Source organism: Mesocricetus auratus, unplaced genomic scaffold, assembly GCF_017639785.1.
Source record: "Mesocricetus auratus isolate SY011 unplaced genomic scaffold, BCM_Maur_2.0 Super-Scaffold_100013, whole genome shotgun sequence".
Taxonomy (NCBI): domain Eukaryota; kingdom Metazoa; phylum Chordata; class Mammalia; order Rodentia; family Cricetidae; genus Mesocricetus; species Mesocricetus auratus.
In genome coordinates this window covers 15,181,274-15,203,306 of record NW_024429196.1, presented here as the reverse complement: position 1 = coordinate 15,203,306, position 22,033 = coordinate 15,181,274, and the positions used below count along the sequence as shown (strand labels likewise).

General features: G+C 43.5%; 1 protein-coding gene across 2 annotated transcripts in view; it reads right to left on the bottom strand.

Annotated features, from left to right (window-relative positions):
• Pip4k2a (phosphatidylinositol-5-phosphate 4-kinase type 2 alpha) overlaps positions 1-22,033 on the bottom strand; it is a 159,539-nt gene that overhangs the window by 69,477 nt on the left and 68,029 nt on the right. The gene's annotated exons all lie outside the window — the stretch shown is intronic.

The window sequence follows — 22,033 nt, the reverse complement described above, 5'->3', positions numbered from 1 at the left end:
TCTGGAAGAAGAGGATGACAAGTTTGAGGCTAGCCTGGGCTACAGTCAAACAATTTCAAGAAAAGAACAAAGAGCAAAGGTGTGACTCCAGAGGACAAAGCATAGAATCCGGTTCCCTTTGCACCACAGGAAGTGGCAGGGGTGGACCTGACACATGGCTGTGAAAACCCTGACTTTTTTTCCTTGCTTGGTTTTGTACTTGATCCCCATGCTGTTTTCTCCCTGACTGAGAGCAATAAAAACCACTTTAAATGTCGGTACTTTCTGTAGACTGGAAGGTACTATGCAGGGTTCTTGGTTCCAAAAAGCAAAAACAAAACCAAGGAAACAAGTAATACGTTTCTTGCTAGGGCAGGGGTTTGAAGGTACTACCGGTCTCTTAAAAAGCCATGACTTCTGGACACTGTCTTTCCCGCCAGACATCCAGCGCACAGGACTCAGTGAAGCAATCAGCAGGGAAGCCTGAAAGCTGATGCTGGCTCCAACACTTTCTCAGGCAAAGCTGATGGTAGTTGGTGTCTCGGGGCATGAAGGGAAAAGATGGGGTTTGAAAGTGTCAGAGCAAAAGGAAAAAGGTAGGTCTGAAGAAATGGGGCTTGGCTTTGGGGCAGAGTCCCTTTGCATGCTGAGTTGCAGAGGCCAGAAGAGACATGCTGAGTACATGCTGGCAGAGTCTGGTTCAGAGAACAGGCATAGAGATTGATGCTGGGTGGCCAGGGCCCTTCGGGTTTGAGATTCTTATTGACCAAGTGTGGGATACAGAGAGACAAGGGAACTGTAGGACCACCACTGAGAAATGAGAAGCCAGTGTCACACAGCTCACATGTAGGAATTCCTTTTTTTTTTTATTAGAGGACACTATGCTTCCATCGATGTCTCCTAAGCATCTACTTTTTTTTCTGTAGGAATGCTTCATTTTGGTGCATAGGTAAGTAGTCATTCGTTGGCTTTATTGAAATGCATTAAAACTGAAAGCTCATTCAACTTCCTGGGTGACTTTATCCCTTTTGTCTACGGCCCTGCCATTATACACTCTGAAATGTGTTTGCTTCCAGTTCAAAACCACAGTGCTACACAGGCAATGGCAATGAGTCCCCGTCTTAAAGGAGGTTAAACGAACCCTCTTTGCTAACTTCTGTGCTTCATATGGGGCTCCTAACTTTGGACTTGCAGATTTTGAAGTTTTAAAGCCTACTGACTTAGCATTCTACTTTAGTCCAGGCATCTCATGTGGCCCATCCCAAAACTGGAAATAAGACTAACAATGGTTTCTTGTTGTTGTCTTATTGTTATTATTATTAGTGTTGTTGTTATTACTATTAAATGGTGCTGGGATGGATTACAGGGCCCGACGCATGTCAGGCAAGTAATCTCCCTCTGAACTACACACTCAGTATCTAAAAGAGAATTTCTGTCTTTATAGATATTTAAATTGAGAATACATATATTTATGTAGGTTATATAATATTCATGGAAGAACACAAAAAAAATTTGTGTTAACCATTACTATATTGAAAGCCCCCATCCCTTAAGAATAAGCATATGATTAACCCACACTCGTACGAACATCTGATCTTTGACAAAGAAGCTAAAAATATACAATGGAATAAAGAAAGCATCTTCAACAAATGGTGCTGGCATAATTGGAGACTGGCATGTAGAAGAATGCGGATCGATCCATGTTTATCGCCATGCACAAAACTTAAGTCCAAATGGATCAAAGACCTCAACATAAATCCAGCCACACTGAACTTCTTAGAAGAGAAAGTGGGTGGTACCCTTGAACGAATTGGTACAGGAGACAGCTTCCTGAACATAACACCAGTAGCACAGACAGTAAGATCAACAATTAATAAATGGGACCTACTGAAACTGAGAAGCTTCTGTAAGGCAAAGGACACAGTCAGCAAGACAAAAAGGCAGCCCACAGAATGGGAAAAAATATTCACTAATCCCACATCTGACAGAGGGCTGGTCTCCAAAATTTACAAAGAACTCAAGAAGCAAGTCTCCAAAACACCAAAGGACCCTATTAAAAAGTGGGCTGCAGAACTAAATAGAGAGTTTTCAATAGAGGAGTCTAAAATGGCTGAGAGGCACTTGAGAAAGTGCTCAACATCCTTAGCCATCCGGGAAATGCAAATCAAAACAACTCTGAGATACCATCTCACTCCTGTCAGAATGGCTAAAATCAAAAACACCAATGACAATTTATGCTGGAGAGGATGTGGTGAAAGGGGGACACTCCTCCATTGCTGGTGGGAGTGCCAACTGGTTCAGCCACTTTGGAAATCAGTATGGAGATTCCTCAGAAAAATGGGAATAAACCTACCACAAGACCCAGCAACTCCACTCTTAGGCATATATCCAAAAGATGCCCATTCATACAACAAAGATGTCTGTTCCACTATGTTCACAGCAGCTTTATTTGTAATAGCCAGAACTTGGAAGCAACCTAGATGTCCCTCACCCGAAGAGTGGATAGAGAAAATGTGGTACATCTACACAATGGAGTACTATTCAGCAGAAAAAAATAATGGAGTCATGAGATTCGCAGGCAAATGGATGACACTAGAAGAAACCATCCTGAGTGAGGTAACCCAGTCACAAAAAGAGAAACATGGCATGTACTCTCGCATATATGGATTTTAGACATAGATCTGGGGAGTGCCAGTCTACAATCCTATGGCCAGAGAGTCTGGGAAACAGAAACTTCATTTAGATCGAAGAAGAGGCAGACTCCCTTGGTTAAGTACTGAGCTGAACTCAAGAAAGCCAGTAACAGAGAGAGAGGACTGATGATCAAAGGGATTAAGACTGGGCAGGTTTAACCCCCCAGAAACAGCTGACCAGACAAAGGTTAACTCTTGAATCCCAGGCATCAGCCTGGGAATCCAGCATGGGACTGATCAAGACCCCCTGAATCTGGGTGTCAGTGAGGAGGCCTAGGGAATCTATTGAGCCTTGGGCAGCAGATCAGTATCCATCCCAAGTATACACACGGACTTTGGACTCCCATAGAACAATGTGAGGTGCACTCTCACCCTGAACTCTTGGGGAAGGGTCTAGGCCCTGCCCTATATGAAATGACAGACTATGGACACCCCCATGGAGGGCCTCACCCTCCCTGGGGGAATGAGGGGATAACGGGGAGGGGGGCATGGGAGGAGGGGAGGGAATGGGAGAGGGACCTGGAACTGACTTGTGAAGCAACCTCGTTTCTTATCTAAATTTAAACTGGAAAAAAAAAAAAGAATAAGCATATGTTCTAAAATCCAAAAACTTTTCAATTTATGGAGATAAGAGTGGAGGCAAACAAACTGAAAACAGGTTATATTATTCAGGGCACAGTTTTATAAGGTTGCAAACATTCAATGGACTCAGAACAGAAAGGCAGCACCACTTTCAGACGTGTGAGTGCTAATGCAGCTTGTCAGAGAGTTGTATTCCCCATCTTACACAGCTCAGAATTTTCTAAGTGTATCAGACATATATCCAGGCAGAGCGGCTACTGACTGAGTCTCTCTGTACTCAGTGAATGACCTCATGGCTCTGTTTATGTTGTGCCAGTCACCCCCAAAACAGGTGTTGTTCAGCACTGCCTCTCTGCAGAGTCACTGGGTACAGAGACTCACAGTACCCAGGCCTCACATATGACAATAAAGGAGCTCTGTTGTCAACATGAATAGAAGCAAGGCTACGGTGGGGTGGGGAGGGTTGGTACAAATGTTTATTAGTACCAAGTGCCCAGATGACCTGACTGCATTATAATTCAAGAGTTAAGGAAGGGGGAGGACAGAGGGAGTTGGCACAGTACGATAATGGATGAAGGGGGCCAGGGAGATGGCTTTGTCTGAACTCACTTTAACACTTGGCATTAAAGTCACAGCTAATACTGGACATCTGCCAAATACCACACTGAGGTTTCTGGACATAGTGTCTTATCTGATATTTATAACTCAGTAGTGTAGGTACTATCATTATTCCCATTTCCCAGATAAGGAAATCCAGACTAGTGAGATTAGCTGCTATTAACTGGGCAGGCTGGACCTGGAATCCAGCCCATGTGGTCAAGGCTCCAGCAGTCTGGCTACATTCCCCAAACTCAGGATCTTTGTACCTTCCTGCCAGCCTAGAGGTGAGAGTTCACAGCAAGGTGCCATTAAAAGCCTATCTTAAATGTATGCCTCTGTTATGTTAAAAACTTCTAAGGAACTCCTTTAAAAAATAATAAATCAATAGTAAATGCATGCTTAATTGAATATGTACTGTAGTGTATAATTAGACCAGCTGTGGTTTCAACCACACAATCTAAACTTGTGGTTGTCACTCAACTGTTATCATCCCTCTGCTTGTCACTCAGTCTGCATTCAGACCTGAATGAATCATAAACAGTTATCATTGAAGGATGCAAAATTTATTTCCATAGTAATTATTTATGACAGACAATTGTGAGAGTTTTTCTGTATGGACAAACCATGACTAACTGGAAGCACGATAGCATTTTGTGGATTCGTCCTAACAGACAGCTCTACTTAGAAAAGGTGTCTTGACTTCTCTTGTCAGCAAAATGTTCTAATTTCTATCATGTGCAAGTTGGCACCAACACTGTAAAACACAGGCTTGTTATTTTCTGTGAGTCAGAGGACTGAAGTGAGTATCATTCCTGTATGGAAATTCATACTGCAAGCAAGCAATTAAGCTACAAAAATTGGGATCAGTAAGCAGATTCTGGGCAAGAAACAGAAAAGTAAGTCCCAATTCAGTTGGTAATGGTTCTAAAATTAAGGCACAAAAAGGTGTCCCCACAAAGCTGCTTCATAACAGGCATTACGAAAAAATACACTTATTATATACTTTTTAAGTCAAGCAAAGGATATATTCATAAATACTAAGGCATCATTTATGACAATTAATTTGGATACATTCACCCAAAACAGCATGTTTTGGAACTAATAGGTAATTGGCAAATGTTTTCAGGTTTTATTTGGCTTGTTTGTGTTTAGATGGGATCTCACTATGTAGCCCCTGATGGTCTAGAACTCACCACATAGACCACACTTTTCTTGAACTCACAGAGATCTACCTGCCTCTGGGATTAAAGGGATGCACCACACACCTGCCTAGAGTCATCTAATCTGATTTTAGTAAAGACACTTCTCTAGAAATCATGACTCATGAGTTAAAACATGAATCCAGTGTGAGCAGCCGTGGGCTACAAGGTCAGAGCTTCCTGGGGGCACAGGTATCTGGGAGCAGTCAAGTCTACCTACCATTTGGGCAAGATATGAGGTGGCAACAGAAGAATGGGAAGGACCCAAGGATGTCCATTCATTCCTCCTCCCGATCTCAAGACAAGCAAATGGAGTCCCCACTTTAAAACAGATCAATAATAGAGAGTAAAGACCTGGGCCAGATTGGGGGTGTGGCAGAACAGACACCAAGGATTCAAGATCAACATGGACCCCTCACGGAAGAGAACTACCATATATAACTCAACATGGTTATCTGGAAAGCTGAGTTACCCCTAATTGACTTCTTAGGGAAATCTAATCACAAGTGTGCCATTCCAGACTTCCTACATTGGGTTTTCAATTGCTCCGTCTTTCACAAAAAATGATCCCCACTTCACAATAAACAATGGGATGGTTTAGCTGTTATTGTAAAAAAAAAATCCCCTTCCATTATCACTATTTGAAAATATTTTCCCCTTACCAGACTCATGTTAAAAAATTCCTTTGCAGCTCTTTGATAAAGCATACAGAGATTTTCCTGTCAAATCATTGACTTTAAGCATTTTTCTGCCCTGAGGTTCATTCCACGTAGGAAATGAATGAAAACAGTATTTATATGGTATGGCAGGAATTGGAAGTTCTGGCTTGTTCTACTCCCTCCCATACCCGAGGGGCCCACGCACACACAATTGGGAACTTTCACTGATTCTCCCCCAAAGAACAACAAAATGACTCCAGCTGCATTTCTAAGAAAATATTTTTCCCTGTGTGACTTAGAAATGCCATCAAGATTCTCCGCCCACAGCTCTTCTGAGCCACCTACACTTGTTTTATTGGGTGTCAGAGGAGAAGACTTGATAAGAGCAGGCCAAAGAGACTTACAGCTTTGACGGTTACAAATGTCTTTAATTGCCAGAACCCAGCAGTCTGAAACTAACTTGGGTAACACAGATGAATCTTGTTTCAACAACAGACAACAAAGCAGAATGGGGTAGGACAGAGCAAAGCAAAATCAAAAGGAAGAAAAAAACCCCATATTTTCCCTACTAACTTAAGTTTGGGGAGAATTACCTAAATTTTTAAAATCAGATTTTTAGTATCCATTTGATACCCATTTGAAATTAAGTTCCATGCAAAGGGAAAAAAAACACAAACCCTTAATAATTTGGACATCACTTGTAAATACTTCTTATGATCTTGTCATGGATATAGGTTGAAACAACTAAGAGCTTTCAGAAACCAGGGGCCCCGACACAGGCATGTGGCCACACTTGGGCTGGCTGGAGTGGCTTTCATTACAGCTGACATTGCAAATTGAATAGCAATTTGAAACTTCTGAGGTTTCCGTGGGGGCAGGCAAAGCAAATTAGAGCCAATTATGGAGGTAGGAAAAACAGGCAGCTGAAGATGTTTGCGAAGTGTATTTTTATTTGTCATAGGGCGAGAGGTCAATTTTCTACAGCTGCTCCATCAATATTCATTTTCTGAAGGCATTTTGGAAAAGCTAACATTTCTGTGTTTGTAGATCAGACAGATGACAGAATCCAAGCGTGAGCTACCTTCCAATATCTAGAAAATGATATTTCATTTTGACAGGGCAAATGAAATTGTTGTGATAGCAAAGCTGCAATATAAGCAAAGACAAAAGAGTCTGTCCCCTTAGCCTGCAAACCCAAAAACTAAATTAATCACTTACTGGCGAATTTCCTCTCGAGTAAGAGCAACCAAGTCAATCTTTTGAACAGTGGCTACTTGATTAAAATGAAAATAAATGTCGCAATATCTAAACTCTGGCTTAGACTCTTACTTGAATTTACAAGGCAAACACAAATTCTACTACCTAGCAACATAATGCCCAAGAGCTCTACCAACAACAGTCCTCCGCACCTGGCCCCTCTGTGTGTGTGTGTGTGTGTGTGTGTGTGTGTGTGTGTGTGTGTGTGTGTGCGCGCACGCGAGTGTGCGTGCACATGCAGAGGTCAACCTCATAAGTCAGTCCCTAGGAGCCATCCATTGTGTTTTTTTGGGAAAGGGTCTTCGACTGACCTGGACCTTATCAAGTAGGCAACGCTAGCTGGGAGTAAGCCAAAGGGTTCTGCCTGTCCCCACCTCACCCGGGTTCTGGGGGATGGAATCTGCCCAGGACCATCCAAAAGAGAGTTCTGATGGATGGACTCACTGACTGGCACACTGCCAACTTCACCCAGAGAATGGTTTTGTGTTAAAATGTACTACCCATAAAACACAGAATCCAACATTAATTTTCTGTATGAAGGCCAGAAATCTATTAAGTTATTACAGAGGCACATGGGGGAAAACAACAACAATTAAGAAAGACTTTGCCATTGAAAACAAGTGTTACAAAGTGGTCCATTTAGAAGGATTCCAGGCTTGGAATCTAGAGACCCATGACTGAGAACTGGTCCTACCTCTTTGTTCAACCCAGATGCCTTGATCTCACATTATGCTTTTAAAAATGAGTTTGATAAGAAGTATCAAATGATGTGCTTTTTAGCTCGGTGATTTAGAAAGTGCTTGAATTAATGCCTATTTTATCAGACTTCAGACATTTTACACACAGATCTGGGTTTCTGGCTTCTTTTAGAACAGGCAGGGATGATGTGGCATGTACCTGACATCCTGTCTCTGATGTCACTGGCTGCAGGGATGCACCTCTTGTTGGACACACTCCCTATTAGTCCCTCATCTCCAACCTTTCAGGCACCACAGGACCCCAGTGCCTCAGCTTGCTGAAGCAGTCCCAAAATACAAATGAATCAAAAAAATTTTTTTCACTGATTCCCTCCCCCCAATTCCTCAATGATCTCTGTGAGATCACCCAGGTTTGTCCAGCAGGGTCATCTGCAGTTGCTACGTCACATCTTCAGCCTTGTTCAACAAGCTGACTCTAGAAGGACATTGGGTGAAACTCTGGAAAAGAATAAGAACTATGTGGTAATGATTCCAGATCATTTAAATCCTCCACCATGGAACTAGATCAGCAGCACTCAGACTGTGGGTCTCAATCCCTTTGGGGATCACCTGTCAGATAGCCTGCATACCAGATATTTACATTACAATTCATAGCAATTGCAAAATCATAGCTATGAAGTAGCAGTATAATAATTTTATGATTGGGGTCACCACAACATGAGGAACTGTAGTAAAGGGTTGCAGCATGAGGAAGGTTGAGCAACTCTCCTGCAGGCTCAGATGTCTGAACTCCTGGTTCCCAGCTTGTGACACTGTGTTGGGAGATTGTGGGACCCCTCTGGGATGTGGGACCTAGCTGGAGGATGTAGGACACTAGGTTGGGCCTTTGAAGGGTATGGCCATGTCTGTCCCAAATCCTGTTCTTGCAGAGACAAATCAACCTTCTGAAGACCTGAACCAACATCCCAGCCACAGTGACCAGAGAAGTGATTAACATAGACTAATTCCTTAAGCTAGTGGAGGGGAGGTTTCTGCTGCTTGCAGCTGAAGATGTCTAAACACAACAGTTGGTGGTGTCCATGTACAGAAACTCCATTCCTCTGGGTGCTTCAAATGCTAGCAATTATCCTGACTCTAAGAAATGAATCTGGAAAGTTTCAAAGGTACATATGTTTCTTTTTAGCCAGTATCCAATATACTCAAATAATTTACTATTTCCTGTAAATTCATCTTGTAATGAGGATACTGTCAAACCGTATGCCTGTGATTCTATCAGGGATTGGGCAATGGGGTACAGACAGTCATTCTGACAGGGGTTCCTAATTCTTCCTGCCCTCCAGGAATGGGGTGCAACTGGCCACAAAGAAGATGAGGTGGCCTGTCAAATGGTCCTGTTAGCATCCTAGAAAGCCAAACATATCTGCTGAAAAGCAATGCAAGACAGCCATGCATTTTAGCATGCTAGTCACATATGCATCATTAGTAAAACCTGCAGATGATGGGAAGGATTTGGTTTGCACAGTTGGGTGGTGTTTTGTTTGGTTTTTTTTCTTTTAGAGAGGGATTTTTAAGAGATTTCCCTAATGGACCTGTGTTAAGATTCCAAAGAGGAAGTGCTGGATTCCTAGTCTCTTATGCTAGACTTCTGTTTTCCTTTCCAAGCACAGAGCAGAAGGGCAGCCAGCTTCACCACCCAAGGTCTGCCCCACAGAACAATATGAGGAAGGCTACCATTATAAAGCCGGTAATGGTACTTTCCTGGACTCCTGCTTGGAGTTGATGAATTGACTGCATTTTTCTTTCCCTTCCAGAAACTCTGCTGGAATGACAAAAGGTGAAGAGATGAAAAACAAAACAAAACAAAACAGAAGACAATAACAACGCAAAACAAAAACAAACCCATGACAAAGACATGGTACAACAGACAGCAGAATAGGAGAAATGGCCGAGAATCTTTAAAAGGCAGAAAGTAAGTAAGCAGAGGATGCGTAACTGACCAAAGACCCACAGTTGCCATCTAAACACACAAGGATTTGGACAGCTGGGCTGTTACCAAGTCTCCATAGCTGGAATCCCAGAAGCAGAGAAAGGGTTGATTTATTGAGACAAGGTTCCAAGAGGCTCTGGGTTTAAGAGCCAGGTACCAATAAACAGAACCTCTACTCTAATCCCCAGGAATGCATCTCCACCCTCTGCCTTATTGCAGGCACACCTGCAGTCCAGGCTTCTCAATGGGGACTGGAGCACTCCCCTCTGAAAAGAAGTCCCCGGGGGAGTGGACTTCCACCATTGGCAATATTACAAAGGTATTACCCTCCATGCACCCAGAACTCACCTAGCGGCCAGCAGAGCTGGATGAACTAATATGAACAAGCTGATATTCCCCCCCTCTCATGAGTGTATGTAGCGTATGCACAAGCCTTAACCTGTGTTCTGTGTACTGTTTTCATCAAAAGCACTGCACCTGTTTCTGAGTGCCCAGGTCTTCAGATTCACACTTGTACTTGTCTTTAGCTGAAACAAACATCCACAAAGCAAGCAAGTAAGAGCTTAAAAGGATGACTGCAAAGAAACCTCAGGGCCATGCTACAATTAAAACCTGAGTAAGCATGACATGTGGAGACTGGTGGAACTGACCGTGGTGCATTCCCTCCATCAGTCAACCCAAGTGCTAAGGGCTTCACGGAATACAGAAGAACTGCTGTCAGGAGCAACTGAAATGGCTAGAAAGACTTCATTTAAAACATGGGTTTTCAACTACTAATGCTAATGATAACCCTCCCCTAAATGCACACTGTGTCTTGAGGATTAGAAGTTATGGACAATGAGGGCCTGAAGACAGTGACTAGAAGGTTTTCGGTGTGGCACCAAGCTACCAAGTTTAGTGCCTCACCAAACTTCACTAAATTTCTTGATTAATGTACTTATAGTCCATACATGGCACCATTAACAGCAAACATCCAAACAACCAACCAAACTCCAACAAACACTACAATCCCTGTACAACACTAGAAAAATGTTCTATACTCCTACTAGGATAGGAACAGCGAAAGGTGCACAAAAACTAATGTGAGACCAAATTGGCATAGATCCCTCTACCACCTAATACCCACTGTTGGCAGATGCCCTCAAGGCAGGGTCAATATTTCAAGACTTAAAAATAGAATGAATTATACAGCCTGGGGAAGCTTGCTTCATGGTTGCACCAAAGTAAAGTTGATTTTAGCAATTCCCTGGCCCTGCATTGCTAAGTGATTGCTGCATTTGAAGAATGACTCCGAATGTGTGCTTCGGAGGAAAGCCGAGGACAGGCTCTCAACACTGTACAGCTTAGGGGATGAGTCGTGAGCTTCCTGTAGTCACTGGTGAAACTTGCCAGTCCTTAAAGGTGCTGCTCAGCAGAATGCTACCCGGAAGCAAACCCCCACAGATGCACCTCACACTTCCTTTCTGGAGAGAGGTGAGACTCCACCTTTTCAAGAAAAGCAGGCACTTGTAAGTTTCCACATTCGCCAGTTTGCCACCAACAACAGACAGACAACTGCACTTGGGCAACTGATGGAAACTCCGTGAGAAATGTGGTTAGAGAGCTCTGGTCCATTAATCAACTGGTTTACAACACATCGGTTGGACTTTTACAGACACACAAACTTTCTGGCCAATTTTGAAGTCTTCAGGAAAATAAATTTTTACCATTTGAAATACAACAAAATAAAACCTCAGTACAGCTGGTGTGGGATGGTAAGAGAGAACATGATAATATGCATTCCGTCATTATCTGGGTTTATGTATTTTTGTGGGGTGTAATTTTCTTTCTTTTTTGTTTGTTTGTTTTAGCTTTTTTGAGACAGGGTTTCTCTGTGGCTTTGGAGGCTGTCCTGGAACTAGCTCTTGTAGACCAAGCTGGTTTTGAACTCACAGAGATCCACCTGCCTCTGCCTCCCGAGTGCTGGGATTAAAGGAGTGTGACACCAACGCCCGGCTAGTGAGGTGTAATTTTCAATAACGAAGCAATTAAAGCTAAGAAGCAAAGTGCACAGAACTCAGAGTTAAGTGTCAAGAAAGTCATGATCAGGTCACAATTTTGAAAAATAACTGAACAATTACAGTACTTGAACTGAGAGAGAGGGGGGGAGGGAGGGAGGGAGGGAGGGATCTTTAACGAAAGCTACAGGTTCTTTGTAGTGTTCAAATTATTTGAATATTTGATTGGACTTCTAAAGTTTGCAAATAGGCTATAGAGTATATATTAGCATTTATAATAAAAATACAACCGAACCTACATGTTAGTATGCTCAGATCACACACAGAACTGCATGGCTTAAAAAAAATCTTGCAGCTCACTGTTCTGAGAATTTTTACATCTTTATCCATCTATCCCTGGGCAGAAAATAGAAAATTTGGCGCTGGGCTTTGGGAATAAAGAGTTCCCAGATCTTTCTAATACAGTCTTTTTTCTGAGCATGGAGTCAGCACACTGGAGACAGAGAGCCCATCTTTTCACACTGGCTTGTGGTCAAGGCAACATCATCATTTTAAATAGTGTCAAAACCTTTCCCATAAGGCTGTTTGTCTCCTGTTAACATGAAGTATGGTTCTCCCCAGGCAGTAATGGCTGGGAAACTGCACAGAAGGAAAAGAGTTTTTCTCATGCAGTGAAAAGAAAAGGTAGAATTAGATTCCTTCTGATGAGCCTGCTACCCAGCCCCATAGGCTGATAAGGGCACTGACATCTTTTCCACCAAGACCTCTGAGTCCTGAAGCTGGGGCCATATAGATAGAGGTGTAACCTCTGTGACCCAGCCATTCCCATAGCATTTTAAATGAAACCAGAGTCTAGTACACTCTCCTTCTGGGGGCTTGTCTGAGCAACCATCTAAGGAGTTTCAAAAACCTAAGGGGTGGATACAAATTTATTTCAAAGAGTGAAGAAACTCAGTGGTAGCATACACTTGATGTCTTGGGGGTCAATCCCTAGCAACACACACACACACACACACACACACACACGCACGCACGCACACACACACGATTAATTTTGAAAAGATACCCAATAATTATATGAGTGAGCTTTTGGTGTACAAATCACGTTATATTCTATAATAGATTCTTCTTCAATTTTTAGAGCATATTCTGTTGAAAAAATATTAGTTAAGCTATGGACATACCTATTTGATATGCTGATCTCATGGTGTTTGTTCTGGCTGGTCACATTCTTTAGCCTAAAATTATTTCAGCCATGTGTAAATGCACCGAAGAAAAAGCAAGCAAGCAAACTGAGAAACAACACACATTTTATCTAAAAAAGTGACTGTTTGGCCAACAACATTCCCAAGCTTCTGAACTTGAGCGAGACAATGCCGTGTCTAAGGCAGGCATGCCAAGGACGAGTTTCACATAGCTTCCCTCTAAAGGGGAGCAGTTCTGAACATCGAGGATATTCCACTCATACGAGTTATTCTAAAAACCTTTCCACTTGAGTTTTACCAGCCTCCACAAGTCACAGTGGACAACAGAAAAGCACTCATCATAGATAAAAATGCAATTAATTACATGAGACAGGGTCTCATATCCCCCTGGGCTGCTCTTGGACTTCAGGCAGCCAAAGATGACCTTGAACCTCTGCTTCTCCAGTTTCTACCTTCTAAGGGCTAGGATTAGACTTGCACCGCTGTGCTTAGTAGGTTTTTTGTTTGTTTGTTTGTTTGTTTTTGTTTTGTCAACTTGACATAAGCTAGGGTCATCTGGGAAGAGGGAACCTCATTTGAGAATATGCCTCCATCAGACTGGCCTCTAGGCAAGTCTGTGGGGCTTTTTTTTTTTTTGATTAATGATTGTTGCAGGGGGCCCAGCCCACTGTGGATGGTGCCATCATTGAGAGAGTGGCGGTATATAAGAAAGGTAGCTGAGCAGGCCGGTAAGCAGCTTCAAGAAAGTCATTCCTCCATGGTCTCTGCTTTAGTTCCTGCCTCCAGGTTCCAGCTTGAGTTCCTACCTTGACTTCTCTCGCTGGTGGACTATGATACGGAGGTGCAAGCTAAATAAATCCTTTCTGCCCCGCACGTTGCTTTTGGTCTTGGCGTTTCATCACAGCAGTAGAGAGCAAACTGTGACACATCACCATGCATGGCTTTCTGTGGTGCTGGGGGCTGGGTCTGAGCCTCACGAATGCTAGGCAAGCACCCCAGCAGCTGAACTACATCCCAAGCCCCTATTTTATACTGATTTGACAATAGGATTTGTTTGTGTGGGTGTGGGTATGTGGTATGGGGATCAAACCCAAGACTCAGCAAATGCTCCACCACTGAGCCTAAACCTACACCCCAGCCTAAAACGGGATAATTTTAAACTTTTTCTCAGACGCTTGCACACTCATGAGTAATGTGCTGAAGTGCTTTACAAATAGTAACACACAACAAACTTTTTTAAAAGACAGAAAAAAACTGTTGCAGTTTAATGATTCATTAATTTTTAAAAGCATGCTGTAGCAATTAACATATCTTCTCACAAATACTCCCATTTGCAAACTGTCAAAAGAACAAAAGTGCTATTGCTTGTATTAATTACTTAGGGAAAAAGAGTACTTGCCTGCACATGAGTGTGGCATTAATATTTCTCTCCCTTCTTCTCAACACATCATTCTACAGAGTCTATCACTACAAAACGAGATGGTCCAATTCACCAGAGAATTAGATGACAGAGAATCCTAATTCCTAGTTGATTAGCTGACAGTAACACCTCTTTTTCCATCTGTTACAGACATGAATTTAGGGTGCAATCTACCCAGATTTACTACAGGCAGTTCCCTGGGTTTTAATCTTGAAAAATCTCTAAGTTTGAATAAGAAACTGCACTATTTGCTATTACAAAATATCCAAAACTTTCTCTTGTCTTGACAGATCAACCACCTTTGTGGACTTTTCCTGAGGCATTCAGGGCTAATCTCTTTTGTCAAGATAACCAGCAAACTGCAGGCATTTAATATAACCTTCCTCTGCCCCTGGTATTACAAACATGCTCCTAGAACAAGCTACACTTGTCCTGAAAGGTCTTTCAGGGTTTATGTAGAAGACAATGCATGGTTTGAGCAGTCTGCTTTCCCTGATGTTTTGCCATGAGCAACTGTCTCTTTTGCATCAACTCCAGGTAACCTAAAGAGACAGCACTGTCTCCTGCTCATCAAGGATGGAGATCTAAGAAATTACTTGAAATTTCTTGCATGTGTTAAGCCGAAATCTAGTATGAAAAGGAAGTCACTTGGTGTGGCAAGTGTGCAAATTTGTTATGATGCCTCCTCATAAGTTAAGCTTTTCATTGCTCCCAGAAGATCATGCAAGGGCTCTGCCTGTGTGAGCCAAAGAAGACCCATAGTGTTCAATGACATTAATTATCTAGAACTCTAATGACTCCTTACAGAACAGAGTCAACACTTGCTGTAGCTGCCGAGGAAACAAAATATTCCATGATGAGAGCAAAGTAGGCCTGCAGATGACTTTCTTCTCTCTAAGATTACAAGTGTGTCAAGGGTGGGGGACTACATATATTTGTCTTTCTACATTCCTGTCCATCCCTGGGGACACAGTACAAGAAAGAGTTGAGGGACAATTTTAACTAATATCTTTACTAGAAACTAAAAACGTGACTTGACCATTATATCCAGAAAAGTGAATTTTAATATTCGTGTAAAACTTTCAGAAAGCCACAGGGTCAATTCCCATTTACCAGGCAAAAAGTCTGATCTGATTAAACACAAGCACATTTACCCCAATAAAATAAAACTTACAAATGAAATAAAAATATTCATCAAACACTCATTCCAAAGACAGGCCAGTACAGATGCCTGAATACTAACAACTGGTCGAGGAATTCTTAAGAAAGACATTTCCTTCTGTGTGTCTGCATCACGTGTTACATTAAGGAAGAATGTCCACATCTAGTGTTAAAATAATCTTTATAATTTTATGTAAGTTTGTGAGCCTTTATCACCTTCTACAGGCCTAGAAAATCATAAGAAAGTGGAACTCTAAATACTTTAACCAGGACCGCCTACACAATGCTTTCAGTGTGGTCAGCGGGCTCTATGTGACTGCCAATGCACGGCCACAGGGGCGAGTCTCCAGCAGCCCCCTTGTGTGATGTGAAACTGTCAGAGACACTGTGCCATTTCCTCTTCCCAACTTCTAATTTCGATGACTTATTCTGGCCCAGTGATCACAGTATTCATTATGTGGTTGAGCCTGCTTCCCTCTAAGCCCTAGGGTATAGAACACTATGAGTCCTGACCGTGCTTATTATATACTTCAAGGTTATAAACATCATGTTAAATTCACTATTCTGTAGTTATCTGGACCATACCATAGTAGCTACTTAGTAAAAAAAAATCACTAAGCAACTGTTAAAATATGACAGACAGATAATTCTTCTGTGTGACGGAGATCCTGCAGCGAAACTGCTTTCCCCTGCGGGTGAGAGTCTACTGATTCAGCAGCTTCTGGAACTGTTGTGTGTGCTCCCCTTAGAGCAATGACACCACCGCTCAGTTTTCAGACATTAGCAGATAAAAGATTGCCAATAAAACACTAGAATAAGCCACAGAGAATAAAAAAGGCCCCCCAAACAACAAAAACCTTACGTTCTAAGTCTTGCTTTCTGGAACTTCAATGTCCCCGAAGGCTCAGCAAGAGCGTGCGGATTGGAGGGGTGGCTCTGTGTCCATCCGTCCACACTACTGCGGCCAGCCTGGGTCCAACTGAGCCAGCAGTCAGGCAGGGCAGGACACATCCGTTCTCAACACAAGGCTGGAGCTCTGTAGGAAAGTGCATCAGCAAGGTCCTGGGTTCAAGCCACAGCACTATGCCCACAAAGGAATAAACATGAATGGTGTGGAAATGGGGGCTGTGGGAAGTGGGCAGGAACTAAAATGACAGCTTCCCACAACGCTGCCACCACAGAAAGATGATTCAATGTTCCATGTGCTTTGAATTGACAGGCAATGAAGTATCTTTGCCTTAGCAGTAATCTTTCCTCTTAACTTTTAAAAATAACTTCTTATAAATAATAACAGTAATGGGTTATAGCTATTTTGGGCGTAATATTTTGTCTGCTGTTTTCAGCCCTGACATATGTGGAATCCCTAACCCTTGATGTACTGACATTTGGAGATGGCATACCAACATTTAGGAGACAATTAAGGTTACATGGGGTCATAGAGGTGGGGGGATGGATCTGATGGAGCTAGTGCCTAATAAAGAGGTATTTAGAAAGCTTACTTGCCCCCCCCACCTCCCTACACCTCATGTTAAGTACACAAGCTACATAGTAAGCCAGAAGTCAGGCAGGGCAGGACTACATAGGGCTACATAGGCAGAACCATAAGGTGGCCTGTGCAGGGTATCTCACCAGAAACCAACCCTTCCAGGAATGTTGGGCTTTCCAGCCTCCTGTGCTGTAAAGAATAAATACCCGCTGTCTAAGATATCCAGGTTATGGCCTTTTGTTATGGCAGCCCACGCTGGCTAGCACAGTAACCTCCAAAATGAGAATCTATGAGTTTATGCTTATATTGACTTATTTAGATAAGTAGATATCTAAAGGGGAAGAAAGAACCCATCTTCCTTACGTTGTCATTCCAACACTAAATGTGGGAGCCTAGACAAAAATATGAAAATGCAGCAATGTGCAAATATTAACTCTTTCAAGTTAAGAATGAGCAATAGATGTTAAAATTAGTAAGCAAATGTCTGATGAGAAGCAGGATAGGGACAGGCAACTCTAGGAATCTCTCAAGACACTCAAGAGCAAAGGGAAGAATAATTTCACAGTGGAGACAGCTGATGTCACCCTAGCCAAGCACTGTTGGTTGTGTAAGATGTGGACATCTGTGTAAGAGGCTAGGGGGGTTCTTTGCCTCCTTTTTGTTACACATGTAATATGACTAAAATTCCTTACTAATCTGTACCATGATTACCACAGGTTCATTGGTCTGAGAGGTTTCTGTGCCGCAGAATGAATCTTACAATTCAGTGGAATATTTCAGGCCCCACCGGATGAACCACGTCTCTCCTAGTCCATAAGCAGGAGCGAACTCACATGTAGGGGGAACTGCACCTTCTGAACATCTAGCTCAATGTGAAACGAATAACAAACCCTTACAGCTTGTTTTTAAGTGGGACTTATGAGGGGGAAATAGCCAAGCATGGTGATACACGCCTGTAATTCCATCACAGGAGTCCTCGGCAGGAGGGCTGCGGATCTGAAGTCGGCCTGGGCTGCATTAGAAGTTTGAGGCCTGCCAGAGCAAACAAGTGAGACACCGTTTTAAACACACAGCAAACAGACAGGATGAGAGGGGAGACACTCTCTGCCGGGACAGTTCAGCCTTACACACTGTCATGTAGTCTTTGGTTTTCTACCCTGGCAGCACTTTTCATGGCCAGCATCCATCCTTTCCAAAAACTGAATGCAGCATTGCCAAGGCCAGCATGTGTTTGGGCTCACTATACGTCAGGTGTCTGCTCGTTGCTCTGCAGTCTCTCCTAAGTGGTCATTTCAACAAGCCCGTGAAATGGGTTCAACTATGGCGCACTGCAACCCTGGGAAAGGAGGGGAAAGCCAGGATTTAGGGGCGTCACAGCTCATCACCGTGTCCCCAGAACATACACCTCACTTAAGCTTCATTGCCCCCTAAATGTTGGGACTCCATCTGCAAATGTTGGTCCGTTAAGGGTTAGGTATTCAATATGCATCTCAGGGCTTGAGACACTGTACCTTTAAGCCATGGTGCCGGGAGGCCTCTTTACATGCACATAAATAAATGAAAAGGACACACATTTTACAAAGAAAGAAAATCTGCTGGGCCACTTAAAGCAGCCAGAAGAAAGCTGTTTATGGGCAGATGGCAACCAGATAAAACACAGGCAAAACCTCCAGTAAGATTCTCACTTTTTGTAGGTCTACACAATGCCCTGTTCTTCATACCTAACCTCCTAGTGTTACAAACCAAGGTTTCCCCCCAGTTGCAGATAAAGAGAAGGGACACAGTAGTCACGGTTGAGGATAGGGCACGACTCGCTGAAGGATCCTGAGAGGGGGCAAAGGGGACAGTGTCTGTCCTTTAGCAGGGAGAAGGTCCCTGCAGAAAGCAGAGGCCGAGGGATGTGGAGAGCAAACCCTAGCAGGGGGGCGCATCAGATACACACACACACACACACACACACAGAGGGGGCTAAGTCATTTATTTCCAGTGCTGGGGATGGAACCCAGGACCCTGCACGTGCTAGCTAATTACCACTGAACTCTAGCCCCCAGCTCTAGCTCTGCTGGGCAAGGCTCGCACTATGTATCCAGGTGGGCCTTGAACTCAGGATCCTCTTACTTCTGTCTCCTGAGGGCTAAGATGATATATGCGCACCACTCCACTCCACTTGGGACCGCCACTCTCTTTTCGGAGAGAAGGTCTCAGACTATAGCCCAGGCTGGCTTTGAATTTGTCACAATCCTTCCATCCCGGCCCCAGCCCCACCACCCCCCCCCCCCCCCCTTGAGGGGCAGGAGCCATCCACCATGCTTATTTCGAATGGTCATTTTTTTAATGCTACACTCAAAAGCTGTTCACAGTATGCCCTAAAAACATTTCCCAAAGTGAGCCCCAAATGAGACAAACTGACTACATCTGTGCAGCACTGTTTTCTCAAATCTTTGTCCCAGGAAGGCAACAAGAGGAAATGTAAGTGAGGACCTACGGGGTCTGCACACACAGGAAGTCTTCACAAGGCATCGCAGGCAGTGTCTCAGGAGCAGGGGTGTCCAGTCTTAGTGCTCTAGGCTGCTGTGACATCCTACTTCTACAAGAGAATCTGCACAGGTGCATGCCTGTCACTGCTGTCCACACTCCCTGAGCTGACAGAGTATATCTTTACTGACGTTTATTGAAAGAAAAATCTTGGCAAATCAAATCCAAATCACAATCATTCGACTTCCAGGCATGAATCTGTGATGACAGGAAGTGCAGCTAGCCACCAACAGGGCTGCTGTAGACAGCTGAAACGGATACAGCCCACCTGCAAGACGTCTGTCCAGAAAAGACAGCTGGACAGAGGGTCAGCTGAGGGGTACGGGGTGGCAGGTGCAACCAAGATGGGAGACTTTTCTAGAATTTGCTTTGTCTGCTTCCATGTGTATGCAGAGAAACCCTGTCTTGGAAAAAAAAAAAAAGACCCACAAACAAGAGGTTGTTCAAGGCAAAGGGGCAGTGTGGTCAGGACGGGTGGAGTTCATTTAATACGATGCATTTTCAATGTCCTGACTCCAACTTTATATGATATAGGATGTTTTCAAATAAAAAGCAAACACTTTTCTGCTTTAATTATGTCTACGCTAAGCAAGTACAGCCGACCAGGAAGATGAAGACTGCTTCTTAATACAAGCTGTTCCCTAAGACACAGCCTCCTGGTGCCTCAGGGGGGATCATCACTGCAGGGTGACCCACGTCCAGCTTCAGGGGACTGCTCAGGACATGGGGTGATGGGAGTAACTGATCAACTGTATAACACAGGACCTCCAAAGGGGCCAACTTTTCACAGATGACTTTTCATTCATAGCTCTACTATAGAGTAATTTTCAGGTTATCCGTTCAGGTTTATTCTGTGGATTAGAAAATATGTGTTTGAAAGTACACCCATGGGAGCCTGACCATGTACACTGAGAGCTGTGCACTTTGCCCATCCCATGGCTCTGGGCCTCCAACAGAGCATCCTCTGAGCCAGGCCATCTTGGCAGTAGTGGGGCTGAGCATGAGTGGTTCTGCGTCATTTGGGGCAGATCATTATGTTCTTTGCTGCTTTGCTGCCTGGGTGAGAGCACCTGACAATGGAGCCCCGCTGCAAAGGTACAGGGGCCACATAACCTCGGTGTGCCTTCCTTAAAGACAGCAGCTGTTGATAGAGCCTGTGAAGCCCTAGTGATACAGAGTGCTGGGCGCTGTGAATAGGTTGTATAGTCGTGGAACACACTGGACTGTGCGGCGTCAGGTCTGGATTCCGCTGTAGACAGCAAAAGTAAGTTGTCTGTTACCTTAAGAATGAGTCACTCTTTCACTTTTCATTTCGGCTTTTGGCCATCCCAAGGTCCTTGCTGCTCTTAAGTTACATTTATTTTATTTACTTGCTTATTTGTTCGCTCATTATTGGACAATTTTTTTCATACATATTCGTAAGGTATTCTGGTTCTTAAACAAAACAACAAAACCACCACCACTCCCCCAAAAAACCAACACAGCTTTCTTTCTTCACTTTCTACACACTTCTGCATGTCTTATTTCCAGCAAGTCCCCCTCCTACTTCAATGTTTGTTTGTTTGTTTGTTTTAGTGATGTGAGTGTGTGTGTATGAGAGAGAGAGAGACAGAGAGAGAGAGAGACAGAGACAGAGATTATGGCTATTTACATGAGCATTGGTGAAGACTTATTTACTTGTGTGTGAACACTCTACCAATGGCTACACCACTGAAGAAAAAAGACTCTCCCTCATCTAGCAACCATTAACTGAAAATAGTTCCTTGCCGGGCGGTGGTGGCACACGCCGCACGCCTTTAATCCCAGCACTCGGGAGGCAGAGGCAGGCGGATCTCTGTGAGTTCGAGGCTGGGCTGGACCGATAGCCTCCAAAACAATACAGAGAAACCCTGTCTCGTAAAAACCAAAAGAAAAAAAAACTGTAAATAGTTCCTCATGAGCCCCTGCATTCATGAGGGAATATTGGCGAGCCCTGTCTTGCCTGGTCTTGTGCAATCAGCTGCTGTGGGTTCCTGAGTGCAGCGGGTGTGTCATGTCCAGAAGATAGCATTTCCCAGCACTCCTCCCGACCCTTGGGCTCTTACATTCTTTTCACCCTCTCTTCCTTGCTGTCCCCTGGCTGTAAATCATATGGATGGGATCAACAGATAAGGATATAGCAATTTTCTTAAAGCCCCACTAGGAAAGTTGCTTAAGGTTGGTTGGATCAACCCATGAGTCATTTTTAGACTTTTCTGTGGTGGTTTATAATTTTTTAAAGTTAGTTTTATTTTACCTATATGGGTGGTTTCCTGCATGCATGTGTGTGTACTGCCTGTGTGCCTGGTACCCAACAAAACCAGAAGAGGTGACTTTTGCTTTATGTAATGTTTGTGTGTCCGGTATGCTTAAAAAGTTAAAAATTCATAAGACAGTTTTCATTTCTGCTTGAGAGAGGGGACATTCCCTGCCTTCACGGTTCTGGAGTCCCTCGGCATGATTGGAAGGGCTGGAGTCCCTCGGCATGACTGGAAGGGAACTATCCCCATTAGCCCTGGTTCTTTCCTAGAGAAACCCTTCCATTGTTCTTCGCCAA